The sequence below is a fragment of the Rana temporaria genome, chromosome 1 (genome assembly GCF_905171775.1).
Source record: "Rana temporaria chromosome 1, aRanTem1.1, whole genome shotgun sequence".
NCBI lineage: Eukaryota > Metazoa > Chordata > Amphibia > Anura > Ranidae > Rana > Rana temporaria.
This window is the reverse complement of record NC_053489.1, coordinates 376979430-376999289: the sequence shown is the minus strand read 5'-3', so window position 1 is coordinate 376999289 and position 19860 is coordinate 376979430. Positions and strand designations below refer to the sequence as shown.

The 19860-nt window shown below is 50.3% G+C and overlaps 1 protein-coding gene across 1 annotated transcript in view; it reads left to right on the top strand.

The window, feature by feature from the left end:
- The window catches only part of POLR2B (RNA polymerase II subunit B), a 601249-nt gene that overhangs the window by 89366 nt on the left and 492023 nt on the right, over positions 1-19860 (top strand).

The following is a 19860-nucleotide window of genomic DNA, read 5'->3' as shown; positions in this document are numbered from 1 at the left end:
GCTAAAATTAGCAGAGAGCAGGTCCTATTACAAAACGCCTCCTGAGAGTCTCTGCCTATGAAGAGAGGAAGTGTGTGTGTGTGTGCGCCTATGAAGAGAGGAAGTGTGTGTGTGTGTGTGTGTGTGCCTTTCCTCCAATCAGCAATGTTGTCTATCTTGGCTGTATGCCCAGACATCACACTCTGTTAACCAGGAAGAGAAAATCTAACACGATCTCCAATTTCTAAACTGTATATAAATGGGTGTATGGAGGGTTTACATCCACTTTAAGGGGCTCCAGCAGGCGGGTCATTAAGAAAAAAAAATTTCAGGTTCCTTGATGGTGTTTAAAACTTTTTTTTTTTTTTTTTTTTTTAAGATCCGAACACTTCGTAGAGATTTTGGAGAGAGGATGTCTCCAATCCTTGGTTCTAATTTTGGGAGCAAACAGTAAATCTCTGCTGCTTCAGCAGGGGCCAGCTGAAATCCAAACCATCTATGGACAGGCTGATTTGTACCCAAGTTGATCCGTCAACTGACTTTGGTACAACCAGCATGTTGAATTTCTCTTTCGTTCATGGACAGACACAGCAGCAATCTTGACAAAGTGGGTATTGGCCTTCATCCAGGAGTGGATTAGGCAGAAAACTTGTTAGAAAGTGTTAATCACATCAAACACTGTACAGTACCCTCTAGGTACAACCCCTCTCCCTGCATCTCGCAGCTCAGTTTTTTTTTTCTGCCCAGCATAGGACATGGCTCCCTTCGGATCCACGTTCCTGTTTGTTTTTTTTTTCTATATTCTACTTTGTGGTACTTTGTGGTTCTGTGATCTATCAACTGCCGACTGGGTGACAGGCTGGATCCCAGATCCTCGTAGTCTCCCCGGTTTCAGCCATCGAGCGTGTGCCGACCTTAGCTACGCACTGAGTTGCCCCGGTACTCCAGGGGTGGCCTGTGAGCTACATGCTCCGGGGCACACATATGACTGGTCTCTGAGTCACAGCGTGCCGGGCCGACAGTCACCTCCGTAACCATGCGGAAGATGGCCTGTCTGGGATTCTTCCAGCGTAATCCACGCATGACTGGTAAGTAGCAGTCCCCTGCTCCGACAGGAGAACATAGCTTGCTGTTCCCGCGAAGGTAGAGTAGAGGGGGTTCCATCCTTCCTTTCCCCTCTCGCTTCCTTCCCTCCTCCCTGGGCTCTGATAGCTAGGCTAGCTGCGGGGGTCTTTGGCCTCTAGCGCTCATTTAACCCGGCACTATGCGGTGACCGTTCTAGGGTGGTGAGTCCTCTGGGGGGCCACTCGTCCCTGTGGCAGCTAGGCGGGTGGGCTGGTGTTGCCTTACCTGGAGTCCCTGTGTCAGGCGCGTGGGTCAGCATGGCGTCAGAAGCGGACCTCTCTCCCCCTAAAACACCAGAGTTGGTAGCTGGTGTCTCTGTACCCGCTGTATCAGTGGACGCTATGTTGGCGATCCTAGAGGCTTTTGTTGCCTCTAGGTGGAAGCGGCACGTGGGAACACAAAAGGTAAAGTGTGCCCCCCCTCCCTCTGCCATCCTCTGGGGGTCTGCCCCCGCCCCTCGGGCGGGGGGACGGCTTCACGAATTTGCGATTCGGTAGACGTCTCTGATCTCCGACTGGGTTTGCGAAGTGATTTCCGCATGGTACAAGATGGTTTCTCTCTTGCCCACCGAGCAGATTTTTTCCCTCCCAGCTTCACCCAACTTTTCGGGTAGCCCTGTTTGGAGCAGTTCAGGATCTGCTGGTACATGGGGGTAATCATTCCTGTCCCAATACTCGAACGGTTTCAGGGCTTTTACTCAAATCTGTTCTTGGTACTAAAGAAAAATGGGGTTCGGCCAATCCTGGACCTCAAGGCCCTCAATTGCTTTGTGAAGTACAGATTCCGCTCTGTTGTCGCTGCTCTCCATCCGGTGGACTTTCTGCCGTTTTTGGACATAAAGGACGCATACTTGCATGTCCCCATTTGCACCAGGCATCAGATTTCTGTGGTTGGGGAGGACCACTATCAATTTGTCGCTCTCCCTTTTGGCCTGGCATCAGCATTGAGGGTGTTCACCAAGGTGCTCGCCCCACTTCTGGCCCTGTGTGGAATCGCTATCATGGGCTATTTGGACAATCTTCTTTTGAGGGCCACTTCAAACTCAGAATTAGGAGAGCGTGTCAATAACCTGTCGGGACCCTCCGAGACTTTGGTTGGGTGCTGAACAGAAGTCAGTATTGGTGCCGACTCAATGCCTATAATATCTAGGGTTGGTTCTGGACTCCTCAGCGGCAAGTTTTTCTCCCTGTGGAAAGGTTGCAGACCCTTCGTGCTGCGGTATGCCAGTTGACACCCCAAAGATGGTCGTCGCTCCGATTCTGCATGCGAGTCCTGGGTCTCATGGTAGCCTCCTGCAAAAGGGCGGTTACGTATGCTCAATTTCAAACTCGGGTGTTGTAAAAGGAGATTGTACCCATCGTCCCTGGATTGTCGGATCAGGGTGAGCCAATTAGTCAGGACCTCCCTGGTTTGGTGGCTGACGTCACCGGGAAGTAGTTTCTTCCCTGTCACTGGACAGTGATCACGACAGGCGCCAGCGTTACCGGTTGGGGGGGGGTCTGGGATGTTCAGTCGGCCCAGAGTCGCTGGACTCCGGAGGAATCCCATATATCAATCGGTGTCCTGGAACTTCGGGCGATCTGGCTTTGCCTCTCCACGTGGTCTCTGGCCTCCAGGGGCGCCCTGTCAGGATCCAGTCGGAAAACGCCTACGGCGGTTTCGTATGTCAACCATCAAGGAGGTACAAGAAGCTCAGCTGCAGCGTTGGAGGTTGCTCGCATCCTGAGGTGGGCAGAAAGGAGCGTACTGGCAATGGCTGGGTGAATGAAAACTGGCAGGCAGACTCCGAGTTGCCAGATGCTGGACCAAGGAGAATGGTCTCTACACCCGGATGTGTTTCAGCTCCTTTGCCAAAGATGGGACTAGCCAGACATAGATCTTCTGGCTTCTTGACTCAATAGGAAAGTTATTGAGGTTTTTGGCCAGGTCAAGAGACCCATGGGCAGATGCGACGGACGTGTTGGTGGCACCATGGAGTTCTATATTGGCTAATATATGCCTTCCCTCCCCTGAAGTTCCTCCCTCATCTACTTTGCAGGGTAGAGGCAGAGGGGATTCCAATGATTCGAATTGCTCTGGATTGGCCTTGGCGTCCTTGGTACGCCGACCTAATGCATCTAGTAGCAGATGTCCCCTGGCATCTACCGCTGCAAGGGGACCTGCTGTCGCAAGGTCCCATACTTCATCCTGCTTTACAGTCCCTGGCTTTAACGGCATGGCTGAGAGCCAGGTGCTAAGAGACCGGGGCCTGTCGGATTTGGTGATTTCTACCATGAGGAAGGCTCAGAAGTTATTCTCTAGGAAGATTTACCTTTGCACTTGGAAGGCATACATATCCATGTGTAAAGAAATGGGGTGGCATCCGCGTACTTATTTGATCTTCAGAGTCCTGTTTTTACAGCGTGGGGTGGACCAAAAGCTTGCCTTAAGTACGATTTTAAGGTGTAGATCTCTGCCCTGGTTGTTTCAACGACTGAGTACGTTTTGTAAGGGAAAAGGGAGTAGTCGCTCCAGGTGGGAACCCAGATGAATATCCTCCATTGCAGACAACTCGGGTGCAGGCAATGCACTTGGCAAAGCAGGAACAAAAATGGTTTCTGGACAGCCGCACTCTGAACAGGTTGTAGCCTTTATTTAAAAAGGACAGTACTACAAGTCACAGCAACCTAAAATAAAATCCGACCCCTGATGCGTTTCGCACTGAAACTAGTGCTTAGTCATAGCTTGACTAAGCACTAGTTTCAGTGCGAAACGCGTCAGGTCGGATTTTATTTTATGTTGCTGTGACTTGTAGTACTGTCCTTTTTTTTAAATAAAGGCTACAACTTGTTCAGAGTGCGGCTGTCCAGAAACCATTTTTGTTCCTGCTGAGTACGTTTTTTGTGCAGGGGGTTCGGCATGTGGCCCCTCTGGTTCGTCCTCCATTACCTCCATGGGACTTCAATCTGGTCTTCTCGGTGCTTCAGTTCCCACCGTTTGAAAACATTAGGGAAATTCCCTTGCTGACACTTTCTCAGAAAGTGGTCTTTTTGGTAGCTGTTGCGTCAGATGGGTTTCTGAGCTGGCAGCCTTGTCGTGCAAGGCTCCCTATCTGGTCTTCCACAAGGATAAGGTGGTGCTGCGTCCTCAGCCTTGCTCTCTTCCTAAGGTTGTTTCAGCTTCATCTCAATGAGGACATTGTACTTCCTCCTTTGTGTCCTCGTCCGTCGCCTCCCAAGGAGGCGGTGTTTCATTCCTTGGACGTTGTCCGAGCCCTGAGAGTATACTACTGCTCCGTTCCGGAGGTCGAACTCACTGTTTTCCGGTGGCTTGGCCGAAGGGCCTGGCGGTCTCGGCCACCATCTCGAGGTGTATGCAACAGAACGCGATTTCAGGCTTATGCCTTAAAGGAGCAGGCTCATCCCTTTCCTGTTACGGTGCATTCGATCATGGCAATAGGTGCCTCTTGGGCTTTCCGACATCAAGCGTCTGTTTCTCAGGTGTGTAAGGCGGCGACACTTTCACTAAATTTTACAAGGTTGATGTAAGCATCTTTGGATGCTTCCTTCTGCCGCAAGGTTTTTCAAGCGGCTGTTTAAGGTTAAAACTCCTCCGTTGAGGAGCTCTGTTTTTGTTTTGAGGTGAAATTTGTTTAATGCTGTTACCACCCCTCGTTTTTGACACTGCTTTGGGATGTCCCACTTTGTCAGGTTGCTGTTGTGTCCGTCCATGAACGGAAGAGAAAATGGGATTTTTGTACTCATCGTAAAATTTGTACTGCTTTTTGACGAACTGAGCTGCTAAATGCAGTGAGGGCGGTTGTACCTAGAGGGAACCGCCCCCTGGGCGGTACTGTACAGTGTTTGATGTGATTAACACTTTCTAACAAGTTTTCTGCCTAGTCAACTTCTGGTTGAAGGCCAATACCCACTTTGTCAAGATTGCTGCTGTGTCAGTCCATGAACTCAAAGAAAAGGATTTTACTGCACAAAAATCCTATATTTTTTTTTTTTTATTTTTTTTTTTACAAAGGTATTTTATTGCAAAACAAATTCAACAGGTTATGTTGACAATGAGATGGTTGCATTATACTGAACATACAGGAAAAAAAAAGGATCCCAACTGAGGGATGCAATTAGTGGGATAGAAACAACGCCAAAACAATGTAATAGTAGTTGAAGTCCTTGTGATAGAGCAGTCGTTGCTCCAGATTATGGCACATGGTGAAATAAGATCAAGGCAGATTAGATGTGCAAGTAAAGTACAAAGTAGTATAATCAAAAAGAGGCTGCCTATATATGCAAATATACTATACATTAATGGTGGTATGCAACCATTGTAACCATTTAGTTCAACAAAAAATTGTTATAATATAACAGTAACTGAAGCATAAGAGAAATTAGAAAGAAGTGGAAGGAATAGAAAGAAAAGTAGAGGGGGGAAAAAAAAGGGAAAGTCTAGTGGGGGATGCAGCCTATGCGGTAGTATTGCGCCGCCTTGTGTGGCTGAAATGCTGGTCGGCAGACAAGTATAAGACGGCTTTGGTGTATTTGCCCTTTAAGGGTGAACGGCTTTTTGGGGCATCCCTGGATGACATTAAGGATGCCACGGGTGGTAAGAGCACCCTGCACCCACAGTCTGAGAAGGGTAAGGAGCCTCGCCGCAAGCAAGGACCCTCCTTTACTACCCCAAAATGTTTTTTTTCGTGCGCCCGGCGGGAAAAGGTCCGCAAGTGCCGAAGGCCCCCGCTGTGGGACAGAAGCGCACCTGGTACCGCAAGCCTGCAGACAAGCCTGCTTCCGCATGAAGGTCTGCCCCCGCCCGGGTCTCGGGTGGGGGGCCGGCTTTGCGAATTTGCGGATCAGTGGAGGTCTCTCCTGTCCGACCGTTGGGTTTGCGAAGTGGTTGCCTCGGGGTAAAAGAGTTTCTCTCTTGTCCCCCAAACAGATTTTTTCCTTCCAACCTCCAACTCCCTCCGGTTCGCCGGCAGGCCCTGTCAGGGGCTGTGCAGGATCTACTGGACAGGGGGGGTGATTGAATGAATGAATGAATGAATGACTTGTATAGCGCAACGCATGCGAACTGAATCCGCAGGAACGGTTTCAGGGGTTTTACTCCAATCTGTTCATGGTCCCCAAGAAGGAAGGGGTCCGCCCTATCCTGGACCTCCAGGCCTTCAATTGCTTTGTCAAGGTACAAAAATTCAGGATGGAGTCGATCCGCTCAGTGATAGCGGCACTCCATCAGGGGGACTTCATGGCGTCTTTGGATATCATGGATGCATACCTACATGTTCCCATATGCACAAAGCACCAGAGGTTTCTGCGCTTTGCGATCGGGGAGGATCACTTTCAATTTGTGGCCCTCCCGTTCGGCTTGGCTTCGGCACCGCGGGTTTTCACCAAGGTGCTCGCCCCGATACTAGCCCTGCTGAGGCAGCGAGGGATCTCCATCGTGGAATATCTGGACGACCTTCTCCTGAGAGCTTCCTCAGGCTCAGAGTTAGGAGGATCACGTGTCAGACTCTCCAAGAGTTCGGCTGGCTTCTGAATCTCCAGAAGTCAGTGTTCCGTCCCAGAGACTGGAATACCTGGGACTAGTCCTGGACTCCGGAGGGGAGAGTGTTCCTCCCGACGGAGAAAACTGAAGACCCTGCAATCTGCGGTGAGGCAGTTGTGACCCAGAAGTGGTCGTCTCTTCGCTTCGGCATGAGAGTTTTCGGTCTGATGGTGGCCTCCTTCGAGGCGGTCCCGTATGCCCAATTCCGCATCGGGGAACTACAGAAGGAGATTCTGTCACGTTGGGACAAGCTCCCGTCTTCTCTGGATTACCAGGTTCAGTTGAGCCATCTGGTCAAGTCTTTCCTGGTGTGGTGGCTGACGTCTCCGGTGCTTCGAACCGGGAAGTATTTTCTGCTGTGCTGCTGGACAGTGGTCACGACGGATGCCAGCCTCTCCGGCTGGGGGGGGGGGGGGGCGTTTGGGGCACTCAGTCAGCCCAGGGGCGCTGGACTTAGGAAGAGTCCCGCCTGCCGATCAATATTCTGGAGCTCCGAGCAATCAAGCTGTGCCTTGCCAGGTGGTCCCTGGAGCTGCAGGGCCGACCGGTCAGGATCCAGTCCGACAACGCCACGGCCGTGGCGTACTTCAATCATCAGGGAGGCACATGGAGTTCAGCTGCAGCGACGGAGGTCGCACACATCCTTCAGTGGGCCGAAAGGTCCGTTCCGGCTCTATCAGCCGTGTACATTTCGGGAGTACAGAATTGGCAAGCCGACTTCCTAAGTCGCACTGCACTAGACCAAGGAGAGCGGTCTCTCCACCCGCAGGTGTTTCAGGGTCTGTGCCAAAAGTGGGGCACTCCGGACGTGGACCTTCTAGCGTCCCGTCTCAATCGGTAGGTGCCATAGTTCGTGGCCAGGTCGAAGGACCCGTGGGCGGACGCGTTGGTGGTGCCTTGGGTCACTATCGCCTAATTTATGCCTTCCCTCCTCTGAAGCTTCTTCCTCGCATGCTGCGCAGAGTGGAAGCCGAAGGGATTCTATCATTCCTGATCGACCCAGATTGGCCGCGTTGCTCCGGGTACGCGGCCTTGGTGCGGTCTTCTGTCGCAGCGTCCGATCTTCCAGCCTGCTTTACAGTCGCTGGCTTTAGCGGCATGGCTATTGAGAGCCAGGGGCTGAAGGACCGAGGCCTATTGGGCTCGGTGGTCTCTACCGTGCTGTGTGAACGGAAGTCTACCTCACGTAGGATTTACCATCATACGTGGAAGGCCTACATCTCTGTGTGAGGAGATGAAATGGCACCCTCGTACATATGTGGTGTACAGGATTCTGTTTTTACAGCAGGGAGTGGATCAGGCTCTCGGCTTAAGTACGGTTAGGAGTCAGATTTCTGCTCTGGCTGTTTACTTTCAGCGACCCTTGGCGTCGCACTCCTTGGTGCGTACATTTGTTCAGGGAGTCTGGTATGTGGCCCCTCCGGTGCGCCCTCCACTGCCAACGTGGGACGTGAATTTAGTCCTTTCGGTGCTTCAGGATGCTCCCTTTGAGGACATTCGGGAGGTTTTTTGTTGACTGTCACCAAAAGGTGATTTTTTTTTCTGGTAGCAATTACCTCGATCAGACGAGTGTCTGTCTGAACTGGCGGCCTTGTCTTGCAAGGCTTCCTACTTGGTCATCCATAAGGATGAGGTGGTGCTGTGGCCGAGGCCGTCTTTTCTCCCAAAGGTCGTTTTGGCTTTTCGCATTAATGTGGACATTGTTCTTCCATCCTTATGTCCTCAGCCGAAATACCAGGTGGAGGCCACTTTACATCCTCTGGATGTGGTTCGGGCCCTACGAGTGTACTTATCTGCTACGGTTCCGTTCCGGAAGTCAGACTCACTGTTCGTGTCGGTGGCTGGTCCTACAAGAGGGCCTGGCAGTCTCGTCGGCCACCATTTCTAGGTGGATCCGACAGATTGTGCTTCAGGCATATGCCCTGAAGGGGCGGGCGCCTCCCTTTCGGGTTACGGCGCATTCGACCAGGGTGATCGGGGCCTCTTGGGCTTTCCGGCATCAAGCCTCTGTGTTACAGGGGTGTAACGCAGCGACCTGGTCGTCTATCCACACTTTTTCAAAGTTTTACAAGGTGGATGTGGGTGCATCTTCTGATGCCTCTTTCGGCCGCAGGTGTTAAAGGGGGCAGTTTATGGTTGGAGTTCCTCCGTTGAGCAACTCGGTTTTGTTTTGGGGTGTAACCTGGTTTGCTGTGTTGTTTTCCCACCCCTCTAAATTTTTTGACGCTTGGAGACGTCCCTACTGTCAAACTATGCTGTGTCCGTCCATGAACGGAAGAGAAAATAGAATTTTTGTACTCACCGTAAAATCCATTTCTGAGTTCATGGAAGGACACAGCACCCACCCCTCCTTTGTACTGCTGCTTGTTACGAACTGAGGCTGCTAGAGCAGGATGTGGGTTATACCCGGGGGGCCACGCCCCCTGGGAGGAGCTGCACTGAGGAATGTGTTAACACTTAAAGTGCTTTTTTTTCTGCCTAAACTCTCCTAAAGGAAGCGGATATAACCCTACTGTCAAAGGATGCTGTGTCCGTCCATGAACTCAAGAGACATGGATTTTACGGTGAGTACAAAAATCCTATATTTTCCTCCTGTCCACTTCTGCTCTTAGAGAGGTTAGTGATTCAAAGTGAGAGGTGACTCTAGGGTTGCCAACTCATCCCTTTAAAACAGAACACATATTAATTACACAGGTTCTGTGGCTGATTAAGGTGGTAATTAAACTCACTTGGTGCCTTATTTGCATTAAATTAGCCTCAGAACCTGTGTAATTAATATGTGTTCTGTTTTAAAGGGATGAGTTGGCAACCCTAGGTGACTCCCCAGAAGAATCTGATGGGGAGGAGAGATGATAAAGTTAAGACTTCTTTCATAATAGGTTGTCCTTGGAAGATGTGGATGACCTGTTGAAAACGATCCTTGCCACCCTGAACATTCAAGAGTATAAAACCGTTATCCCTTCATGATAAAATGTACTAAATCCTGGATGATGTCAAGCACTGTGTTCCCAGTACACGGGGTCTTTTCAGAGGCTGAAAAGGAAATGGAGAGACCTAGAGAGGGCCCCTTTTTAAAGTGTGGCACAAACTGCTCAACTTGGATGTGGCTCCCCCAAGTCTCTCATAATACTGATCTGGCTTTTGAGAATATGGGTGTCCTAAAAGATGTCATGGATAATAGCCGATTCCCTTCTAAAACAAAAAAGGCTTGTGGCTCAACTTGAGAGCTAATCTCATACCAGCTATGGCTTCAACTGGTCAGGGGTTTTGTTATGACCTCCTAACCAGTCAGTTAGTGACCATAGTGACCATTTTCCAACTGTGGGTGTAAAACGACAAACCTTTTTCCCCGCAGTGGAAGACTATGAAGACCAGTCTGTTTTGTTCTCAACCTGATATCTCAAGGCTACAGACTGGAATTCACAGACCCCTCCGAGTCACTTTTTTGTAACCCTCGTTCCCAGAGGGTAAGCAAGTGCCTGGCAACGATGACTCTCTTGCAGGAACTATTGCAGCAGGGAGTGGTCATTCCAGTACCCTAGGAAGGACTAGAGTTCTATTAACCACTTGACCACCAGGCCTATTCTGGCACTTCTCTCCTTCATGTGAAAATCACAATTTTTTTGCTAGAAAATTAATCAGAACCCCCAAACATTATATATTTTTTTTTTTAGCAGACATCCTAGGGAATAAAATGGCAGTCATTGCAATACTTTTTGTCACACCTTATTTGCGCAGCGGTCTTACAAGCGCACTTTTTTTGGATAAAAATCACTTTTTTGAATTAAAAAATAAGACAATACATTTTGCCCAATTTTTTTATATATTGTGAAAGATAATGTTACGCAGAGTAAAATAATACCCAACATGTCACGCTTAAAAATTGCGCCCGCTCGTGGCATGGCGTCAAACTTTTACCCTTAAAAATCTCGATAGGCGACGTTAAAAAAATTCTACAGGTTGCATTTTTTGAGTTGCAGAGTAGGTCTAGGGCTAGAATTATTGCTCTCACTCTAACGATCGCGGCGATACCTCACTTGTGTGGTTTGAATACCGTTTTCATATGCGGGCGCTACTCGCGTATGCGTTTGCTTCTGCGCGCGAGCTCGTCGGGATGGGGCGATTTAAACATTTTTTTTTTTGTTTTCTTATTTATTTTTATTTAGTTTTATAATTTTTTACACTGAAATAAAAAAAAAAAAAAAAATTTGATCACTTTTATTCCTATTACAAGGAATGTAAACATCCCTTGTAATAGAAAAAAGCATGACATGTCCTCTTAAATATGAGATCTGGGGTCAAAAAGACCTCAGATCTCATATTTGGGCTTAAATGCAAAAAAAAAAGTCATTTTTTCAAATGACAAAAAAAGTTTCTTTAAGAGGCTGGGCATATGGTCAAGTATGTGGAACACCTGGGTTAGGTTCTCAACCTAGGAAAATGTATCCTTGCGTTCAGTAAGAGGTAAGGCTAGAGTATGCGGGACATAACCCGAAAAAGAATCTCTTGTCCTCAGACAGAAGTCGGCGCTATAAGAGCTGGTCCACGTGGTTGAGGCAAGGAAGAGTCCTTCCATTCGCCTTGGCATGGAATTGCTAGGGAAGATAGTGGCTTCTTTCGAAGCGGTTCAGCATTCTGTCTACTTGGAACAAGAAAATCTAAGCCTTACATTATCCAAGGCATCTAGCCCCAATGGTATGCCCAGAGTGTCAGTTGGTGGTTGGTAACCAAAAGATTTTCAGAAGGGAAGATCCTTCATATCAATTACTTGGAAGGTAGTGACAACAGAGGCCTCTTGGGCTGAGGAGCAGTCCTGGAAGAGACCACTGCCCAGTGCAAGATCCAAGAAAACCTTGTCCATCAACATCCTAGAGATTTGGACATTCAGCTTGCAGGATTATCCTGTGAGAATACAATCTGACAATACCACAGCAGTGGCTTACATCAATCACCTAGGGGGTACCAGAAGTCATGCAGCCAGAGTGAGGTGAACCATGTTCTGGCTTGGGAAGAGAAGCATGTATCTTGCCTATCTGAAGTCTTCATTCCGGGAAGTGGAGAATTCTCCAGGTGGATTTCTTGAGCCGCCAACAATTGTTCCTGGGAGAATATTCTCTACATCCTGAAATTTTTCTGCCCATATATCTTTCGGCCATGGATCTATTGGTGTCCTGTTCAACACAAAGTTGGACAACTTTGTGTTGAGGGATCCACTTGCATACGGGAGATGCATTGGTATACCCGCAGGTTCAGTTTTCTCTGATTTATGCATTCCCCCTACCGTGGCTTATATGCAGGATCAAAAAGGAATGGAAGACGGTAATCCTAGTAGCTCCGGCATGACCCAGACGACCCCTAGTATGCAGAGATCGTGAGGATGGCAGTAGGGGATCCATGGACTTTTTTTTTTTTTTTTTTTTTCTCTCGTCCCAACCACCTTTTGCAGGTGTAGCTATTCCATCCTGCCTTGCAAACGCTGAATTCAGCGGTTTGACTGTTAAGCCTGCATTCTAAAGGAATCAGGGGGGCTTTCAGGGTCAGTAGTAACTACCCTGATTAATGCAGGAAAAGCGGCTTCTAGGACCATTTACTATTGGGTCTGTAAGGCCTATATTCCTGGTGGAAACCAAGGATGGCATCCTCTGAAGTACGTCATAGGTAGAGTTCTTGCCTTCCTACAATTAGGAATGGAAATTAAGCTGGCCTTGAATTCTATAAAGGGTCGGCTCTCAGCCTTGTCAGTGTATGTGTGTTTTTTTTTTTTCTCGAAAGGCGGTTTGCTTCACACTCTTTGATCTGGGGCTTGTATACAAGGGGTAACGCATATAAAATCTGCCAGTTAGATCACCCTTGTGCCCGTGGGATTTTGATCTAGTTTTGTCAACGTTGCAAAGACAACCCTTGGAACCGATCTACTTTATTCCCTTGTTCCTTCTGACAAGGAAATTGGTGTTCTTGATTGCGGCAACCTCCGCAAGAGTCTTGGAGTTTGCAGCTTTCGTTTGTAAAGAGCCTTGTTCTGCGGAAGGAAGGTTATTGCATTCTCTCCTTGTAGTGGGAGCAGTTAAGGTCTTATCTGAAGGGTTTAGCTACAGAAAACTGACACTGTGTCATGGTCTTACCTTCTTGCTGTTCTCCTTCGTTTGACATGTGCTGGCGGCCATCTTGGTTTCTGGGTTTCTTGTAGCCTCCCACCCTGCGGCTCCTCCTTCCCACTGGGAGGAGCTGGATGCCTGGCTCATATATATAGGAGGTCTGTGGCTTCAGTTCCTTGCTTGGTCCTCCTGTGTTCACATGCTTCTAAGACTGCTGCTGCTTCTGGTTCCGATCCTGGCTTCGTCTGACTTCCCTTCTGGTTCCTGACCTCTGGCTTCGCAAGACTCTGCTTCGGTTTCACCATCCGTTTGGACTTTTGCTTTACAGCTTGATTTTCAATAAAGCCTTCTTATTTTCACTTATCTCTTGTTGTACGTCTGGTTCATGGTTCCGTGACATTAGGACCAAGCCATGAATTCTGATGGTACAGGGCCATCCTCGCTACCCACGCTGGTTGCCAGACTTGATCAGCAGGATCACCTGTTGGGTCGGTTCGCTGTGGCGTTGCAAACCCTGCTTGAACGCACGGCTCATTTCGCTCCTGTTGCCGATGGGTCGGTTGTCGCTCCTGGGCCCGCTCCGGTTGTTGCGCCAGAGTCTACCCCGACACCTGTTGTTGCGCCTGCGGTGTTTCGGGGTATGACCGGTTCTGCCCCTCTTCCACAGCGCTTTGGGGGAGAGCCAACTCAGTGCCGAGGTTTCCTTAACCAGGTGGGCATTTATTTCGAGTTGCTGCCACATGCCTTTCCTACTGAGAGATCAAAGGTGGGCTTCTTGATCTCGCTGCTCTCGGACAAGGCCTTGGCCTGGGCCAGCCCTTTATGGGAGAACAACAATCCGGTGGTTGCCGAGTTTTCCGGTTTTGTTGCTTCTCTTCGGAAGGTATTCGATGTGCCGGCTCGCGCTGCCTCTGCTGCGAAGCTCCTTATGTCCATCAGACAGGGTTCACGATCCGTAGCCGAATACGCCATTGAGTTTCGTACCCTGGCAGCAGAGGTGGGCTGGAATAATGAGGCTCTGGTCGCTGCTTTCTCTCATGGTCTCTCGGATGCCTTGAAGGATGAGGTTGCAGCTAAGGACCTACCAGTGGAGCTCGAGGCTCTTATTTCTTTCCTGATTTTGATTGACACCAGACTCAGGGAGAGACCTTCCTTTAAGGAGAGCCTGCGGAGGTCTTCTAACAGATTGGCGCCTACGTTTGCTGTCCCACCCGTGCCTCCCTCTCCTCCCACGCCTCCTGGGGTTGACTTGTCTGGGGGTGAACCCATGCAGCTGGGGTTTGCTCGCCTGTCCGAGGGGGAGAGGGTACTCCGGAGACGCGAGGGCCGATGCATGTACTGTGGTCTCGGTGGGCATTTTCGGTTGGCATGTCCGAACCGTCCGGGAAACGCTCGCACCTGAGATCCTGTCGGGAGCAGATCTTGGGTGGAGTCTCCTCGTCCCCGGTTTCCCGTGTTGACAAACCACTGATCACTGTTGTCATCTCCTGGGTCGGGGGTTTGGTGACGACCCAGGCGTTGGTGGACTCTGGTGCTTTGTTCATTGATAGTGTGTTCGCTGCCGCCAATTCCATTCCTCTGCAGGCTCGAGGTTCCCCACTGGCTCTTGAGGCGATAGACGGCAGACCCCTTCTGCCGCCACACGTGACTCATGAGACCCTTCCAGTGGGGATAGCCATTGGTGCCGTTCAGAGAGTCGGTCTGCCTCCAGGTTATTTCGTCTCCACACTACTCGGTGGTCTTGGGGTACCCCTGGCTCCAGAAGCATAATCCGACTTTCGATTGGAGATTGGCCGAGATCCTCTCGTGGTCACCGCAGTGTGGGGCTAGTTGCATCCATGGGCCTGTCAAGTTGCTGTGTACTTCCTCGGACTCTCTGTTGCCTCCTGAATACGAGGAGTACCGGGATGTATTCGATAAGGTGCGCGCGGTTGCCCTACCTCCGCACCGCCCATACGATTGTGCCATAGTTACAATCTGGTGCCGTTCCTCCTCGTGGCAAGGTCTATCCACTGTCGGTAGCGGAGAATGAGGCCATGGAGGAGTACGTGAGGGAGGCGCTTTCACGCGGGCACATTCGCAAATCCTCGTCCCCGGCAGGGGCTGGATTTTTCTTTGTGAAAAAGAAGGGCGGTGAGTTGAGGCCTTGCATCGATTACAGGGGTCTCAATCGCATCACGATCAAGAACGCTTACCCGATACCCTTGATTTCCGAGCTGTTCGATCGCCTTAAAGGGGCCACGGTCTTTACCAAACTCGACCTGAGGGCGGCATATAACCTGGTAAGGATCAAGGCGGGCGATGAGTGGAAGACCGCGTTTAACACCAGGACCGGTCATTATGAATCCTTGGTTATGCCCTTTGGGTTGTGCAATGCGCCCGCAGTCTTTCAGGAATTCATCAACGATGTTTTCCGTGACCTGTTGCAGCAGTGTGTGGTGGTCTATTTGGATGACATCTTGGTATATTCTGAATCCATGGAGGCCCACATTCTGGATGTCAATCGAGTGTTGCAACGGTTACGAGAGAACAAGCTTGTTCGGTAAGCTTGAGAAATGCGAATTTCACCGATCCCAGGTAACCTTCCTAGGTTACATCATTTCCGCTGAGGGGTTCTCCATGGATCCTGAGAAGGTTTCGGCTGTCTTACAGTGGCCCCAGCCCAGTGGTCTTCGTTCCCTGCAGCGCTTTTTGGGCTTCGCCAATTATTATCGGAAGTTCATCAGGGACTTTTCCATGCTGGCCAAGCCTCTCACGGATCTGACCAGGAAGGGCAGTAATTCCCAGGTCTGGCCGCTCGAGGCCATCCGAGCTTTTGAGGCCCTAAAGTCCGCCTTTGTGTCGGCTCCGATTCTGTCGCATCCCAACCCTGGGTTGCCCTTTGTCCTCGAGGTGGACGCGTCTGAGACGGGAGTAGGCGCTCTTCTGTCTCAGCGTAGAACACCAGAGGGTCCTCTGCTTCCTTGTGGGTTTTATTCCCGGAAACTGTCTCCCGCGGAGTGCAACTATCAGATTGGTGACAGGGAGTTATTGGCCATCGTGCAGGCCCTTAAAGAATGGAGGCACTTGCTCGAGGGTTCGGTGGTTCCGGTTCTCATCCTGACGGACCACAAGAATCTGACCTACCTTTCTGAGGCTAAGAGATTGACACCACGTCAGGCCAGACGTTCTTGCTCTGTTCTTGTCACGTTTTAATTACGTGGTCTCCTACCTACCCGGTTCCAAGAACATCAGGGCGGATGCCTTATCACGGCAGTACTCCGAGCTGTCCAGGGAGGAGTCGATTCCGACTTCGGTCATACCTCCGAATCAGATCCTGGCCGCCATTCGCACCAGCCTGACCTCTCCCCTGGGTGAGCAGATTTTGGCGGCTCAATCTGGTGCTCCCTCTGGGAGACCCAACGGCAGATGTTTTGTGCCTGAGGAGTTGCGCACTCGGTTGTTGCGAACCTACCATAACTCCAAGACCGCGGGGCATCCTGGAAAGAATCAGCTGTCCTGGGCTGTTTCACGTCTGTTCTGGTGGCCTTCCCTACGTTCCAACATCGCCGCATATGTAGCGGCATGCTCCGTTTGTGCCCAGAGTAAGTCCCCCTCGGCACCTTCCGTTGGGCCTTCTGCAACCCATAGCCACCGGGGAGCGCCCATGGTCACACCTGGGGATGGATTTCATCGTGGACCTCCCTGCATCCCGAGGCCATACGGTCATTCTCATGATTGTGGATCGGTTTTCCAAAATGTGCCACTGTGTTCCTCTCAAGAAGTTACCCTCTGCACAAGAGTTGGCCACGATTTTTGCCAGGGAGGTCTTCCGGTTGCACGGTTTGCCCAAGGAGATTGTGTCGGATCGGGGGAGTCAGTTTGTGTCCAGGTTCTGGCGCGCCTTTTGCTCCCAGTTGGGGATTCATCTCTCCTTCTCCTCGGCCTACCACCCTCAGTCCAATGGGGCCGCAGAACGATCCAATCAGGCCTTGGAGCAATTCCTTCGTTGCTATGTCTCCGATCACCAAGACAATTGGGTTGACCTCCTGCCTTGGGCTGAGTTTGCCAGGAACACGGCGGTGAACTCTTCCTCTGGGACGTCTCCCTTCATGGCCAATTATGGGTTCCAACCTGCCGTGTTACCGGAGGCATTCTCTCCCCAGGATATTCCGGCTGTGGAGGATCACCTTTCCGTCCTACGTGCTTCTTGGGTACAGATCCAGAAGTCCCTTGAGGTCTCTGCGCAGCGCCAGAAACTCCAGGCTGATCGCAGACGAGCACCTGCTCCTTCCGACCAGGTCGGAGACCGTGTATGGTTGTCCACCCGCAACCTCAACCTTCGAGTGCCCACTCCCAAGCTGGCTCCTCGCTTTGTTGGTCCCTTCCGAGTGCTTCGCAGGGTAAACCCGGTAGCCTATGCCCTTGCGCTTCCTCCTGGCATGCGGATCTCCAACGTGTTTCATGTCTCCCTGTTGAAGCCACTGGTGTGCAATCGTTTCACTTCCTCGGTTCCTTGGCCTCGTCCGGTCCAAGTGGGCAATCGTGAGGAGTATGAGGTGAGCAATATCCTGGACTCACGCCTGGTCCGCGGTCGGGTGCAGTTTCTGGTACACTGGCGTGGTTATGGTCCAGAGGAGCGTTCCTGGGTTCCCTCCGCAGATGTCCATGCTCCTGCCTTGCTCCGAGCCTTCCACGCACGCTTCCCTCAGAAACCGTTTTTTGCTCCGCGGAGGAGGGGCCCTTGAGGGGGAGGTACTGTCAGGGTCTTACCTTCTTGCTGTTCTCCTTCGTTTGACATGTGCTGGCGGCCATCTTGGTTTCTGGGTTTCTTGTAGCCTCCCACCCTGCGGCTCCTCCTTCCCACTGGGAGGAGCTGGATGCCTGGCTCATATATATAGGAGGTCTGTGGCTTCAGTTCCTTGCTTGGTCCTCCTGTGTTCACATGCTTCTAAGACTGCTGCTGCTTCTGGTTCCGATCCTGGCTTCGTCTGACTACCCTGCTGGTTCCTGATCCTGGCTTCGTCTGACTACCCTTCTGGTTCCTGACCTCTGGCTTCGCAAGACTCTGCTTCGGTTTCACCATCCGTTTGGACTTTTGCTTTACAGCTTGATTTTCAATAAAGCCTTCTTATTTTCACTTATCTCTTGTTGTACGTCTGGTTCATGGTTCTGTGACACACTGTTGGACTGCCAGAAATCCCTAGGAAAGGACAGGCAGTGTTGGAATTAACCATTTCAAATGAATTTGTCAGGTGGTTGTTCAGGCTTATGGTTAAAAAGAAGGATTCCGCTTTTTTCAAATTGGACTGCACTCTACCAGGGCAGTAAGTGCTTCATAGGCAGTGCATCACCAAGCCTCTGACTCAGGATTTGCAAGGGCGCAACTTGGTGGTCGGTGCATTCATTCACTAGATTCTATTAGATGGAAGTAAGACAGCAGAAGGATACTGCCTGGAGGTGCTACTTGGATGTTGAGCCTCTGTGGCCAGGCTGTGAGTCTCGCATGTAGTATCGCCGTACTCGGGACGAGTAGCAAAATGTGTTTTGGGTGTAATGTCAAGTATGCCTATTCTGTGTGAGAAATCGCTTAATATGACAATTTTATGTGAAAACAAAAAAAGATTAGTACCATAGCTTGTAGACTCTATTGTACACCATGAGACACAGAACCTTAAATCCTTACACAATGGGTTGTATGGTCACCAGAGGTGATTGGACGTTTGCACAACCAATCAGACAGTTTCCCTCTATATAACCCCTCCCATCAGGAAAGTACCTTTGTTTTTTTCGGCAGTGTCTAAGCTGTTGAACGCGAGGGAAAATGTGCTCAAAGCTCTGCCTAAGCAGCCCTGAGGGTAGAGAGCTACACTGTGGATCCATCCAGGACGCTTAATTATATTACGCCAAAACTGGATGGTATCCGTACCTCATGGACGAGGTGTTGCCTGTAATGTCTCTTCAAAGGACTGGGCTCCAGCACTTTCGCTCTATACGCTAAAAGTCCTGATGAGTCTTTTACAAGGCCCAGGGAAGAGGTCTCTAAGTAGGAACCCATACCCCTGAAGGTTGGCACGCAGACCCTGCTGAGATGGGGGAAGATTGGTATCTGCCTGGCAGAGAACCTGCGGCGAAAACAAGGTGAGTCCTAGGTTTTAAACTTGGTGACTTTTCCTATTTTAGAGTGGGTGTAACTTTTTAAGCCGCCACTGGAGGGAGTAAAGAACTGAGCTTTCACTCACCAAGCTCCAAACCAGTGTCACTCCTTTCGCTGCAAGCTCTGTATTGCCCTCCTCCCTCTTCCACAGAAAGCTGAAGGATCTCCAAACATGATCTCAGTAGGAGGGGAGGGGCGGGCCTGAATGGCATGCTTTTAATGATGGTCAGACAGGCAGGAATAAACCTCACATGTCTGGAGCTTCCCTGCAAGGGACACAGCAGCGTTTAAGGGCATGTAAGAGCTCCATGTGGTTGGCTGAGCACTCCCCAAGGTAAGACACCCACTCTGGCATGAAACGTATTAGTTGCATACTTATATGTAGATTGCTAAACTAGCACCGTAGTATATGCATTTGTTGGTACCTTCGCTTTGCATTATGTCTTCCCAAAGAAGCATCGCCGCCAGAGACGGGAGGTTTTAGCCGCGCCTGCTCGGTACCCTCATCTCCTGTAATACCTGAAGTATTTATACAGGATGAGCCATTACCTCTATCAGGAGTTGCAGCCTCTCCTGTGGTGCCTGTGCCCGCATATGTCACTGAAGACACTTTGGCAACAGCCCTAAACAATTAGAAGGGAGAATCGCTGCGTTAATCGCAAACTCCTCCAGAAAAGGACAAAAAGTGAAGCAGATCTCCTCCTGTTTTAGATCTCTTTGCAGAAAGATCTGAGGAGAATGAGGCCCCATCAGGGGATCAGGACTCGGAGGGATCAGAGGAACCTTTTTATGCATCTCGGGTGCAAAATAATACTGAAGCAGTGCGCTCCACAATCAGATTACCCTCTAAGGAGTTAACTGAATCGCCTGTCTCCTCTCTGGGCTCGTTAAAATCTCCACTGGCTGCTTGTGCCTTTCCGATTCATTCTTTATTGGTGAATCTGATTTACGCAGACTGGAAAAACCCAGACAAGCGTTTTGCTCCTC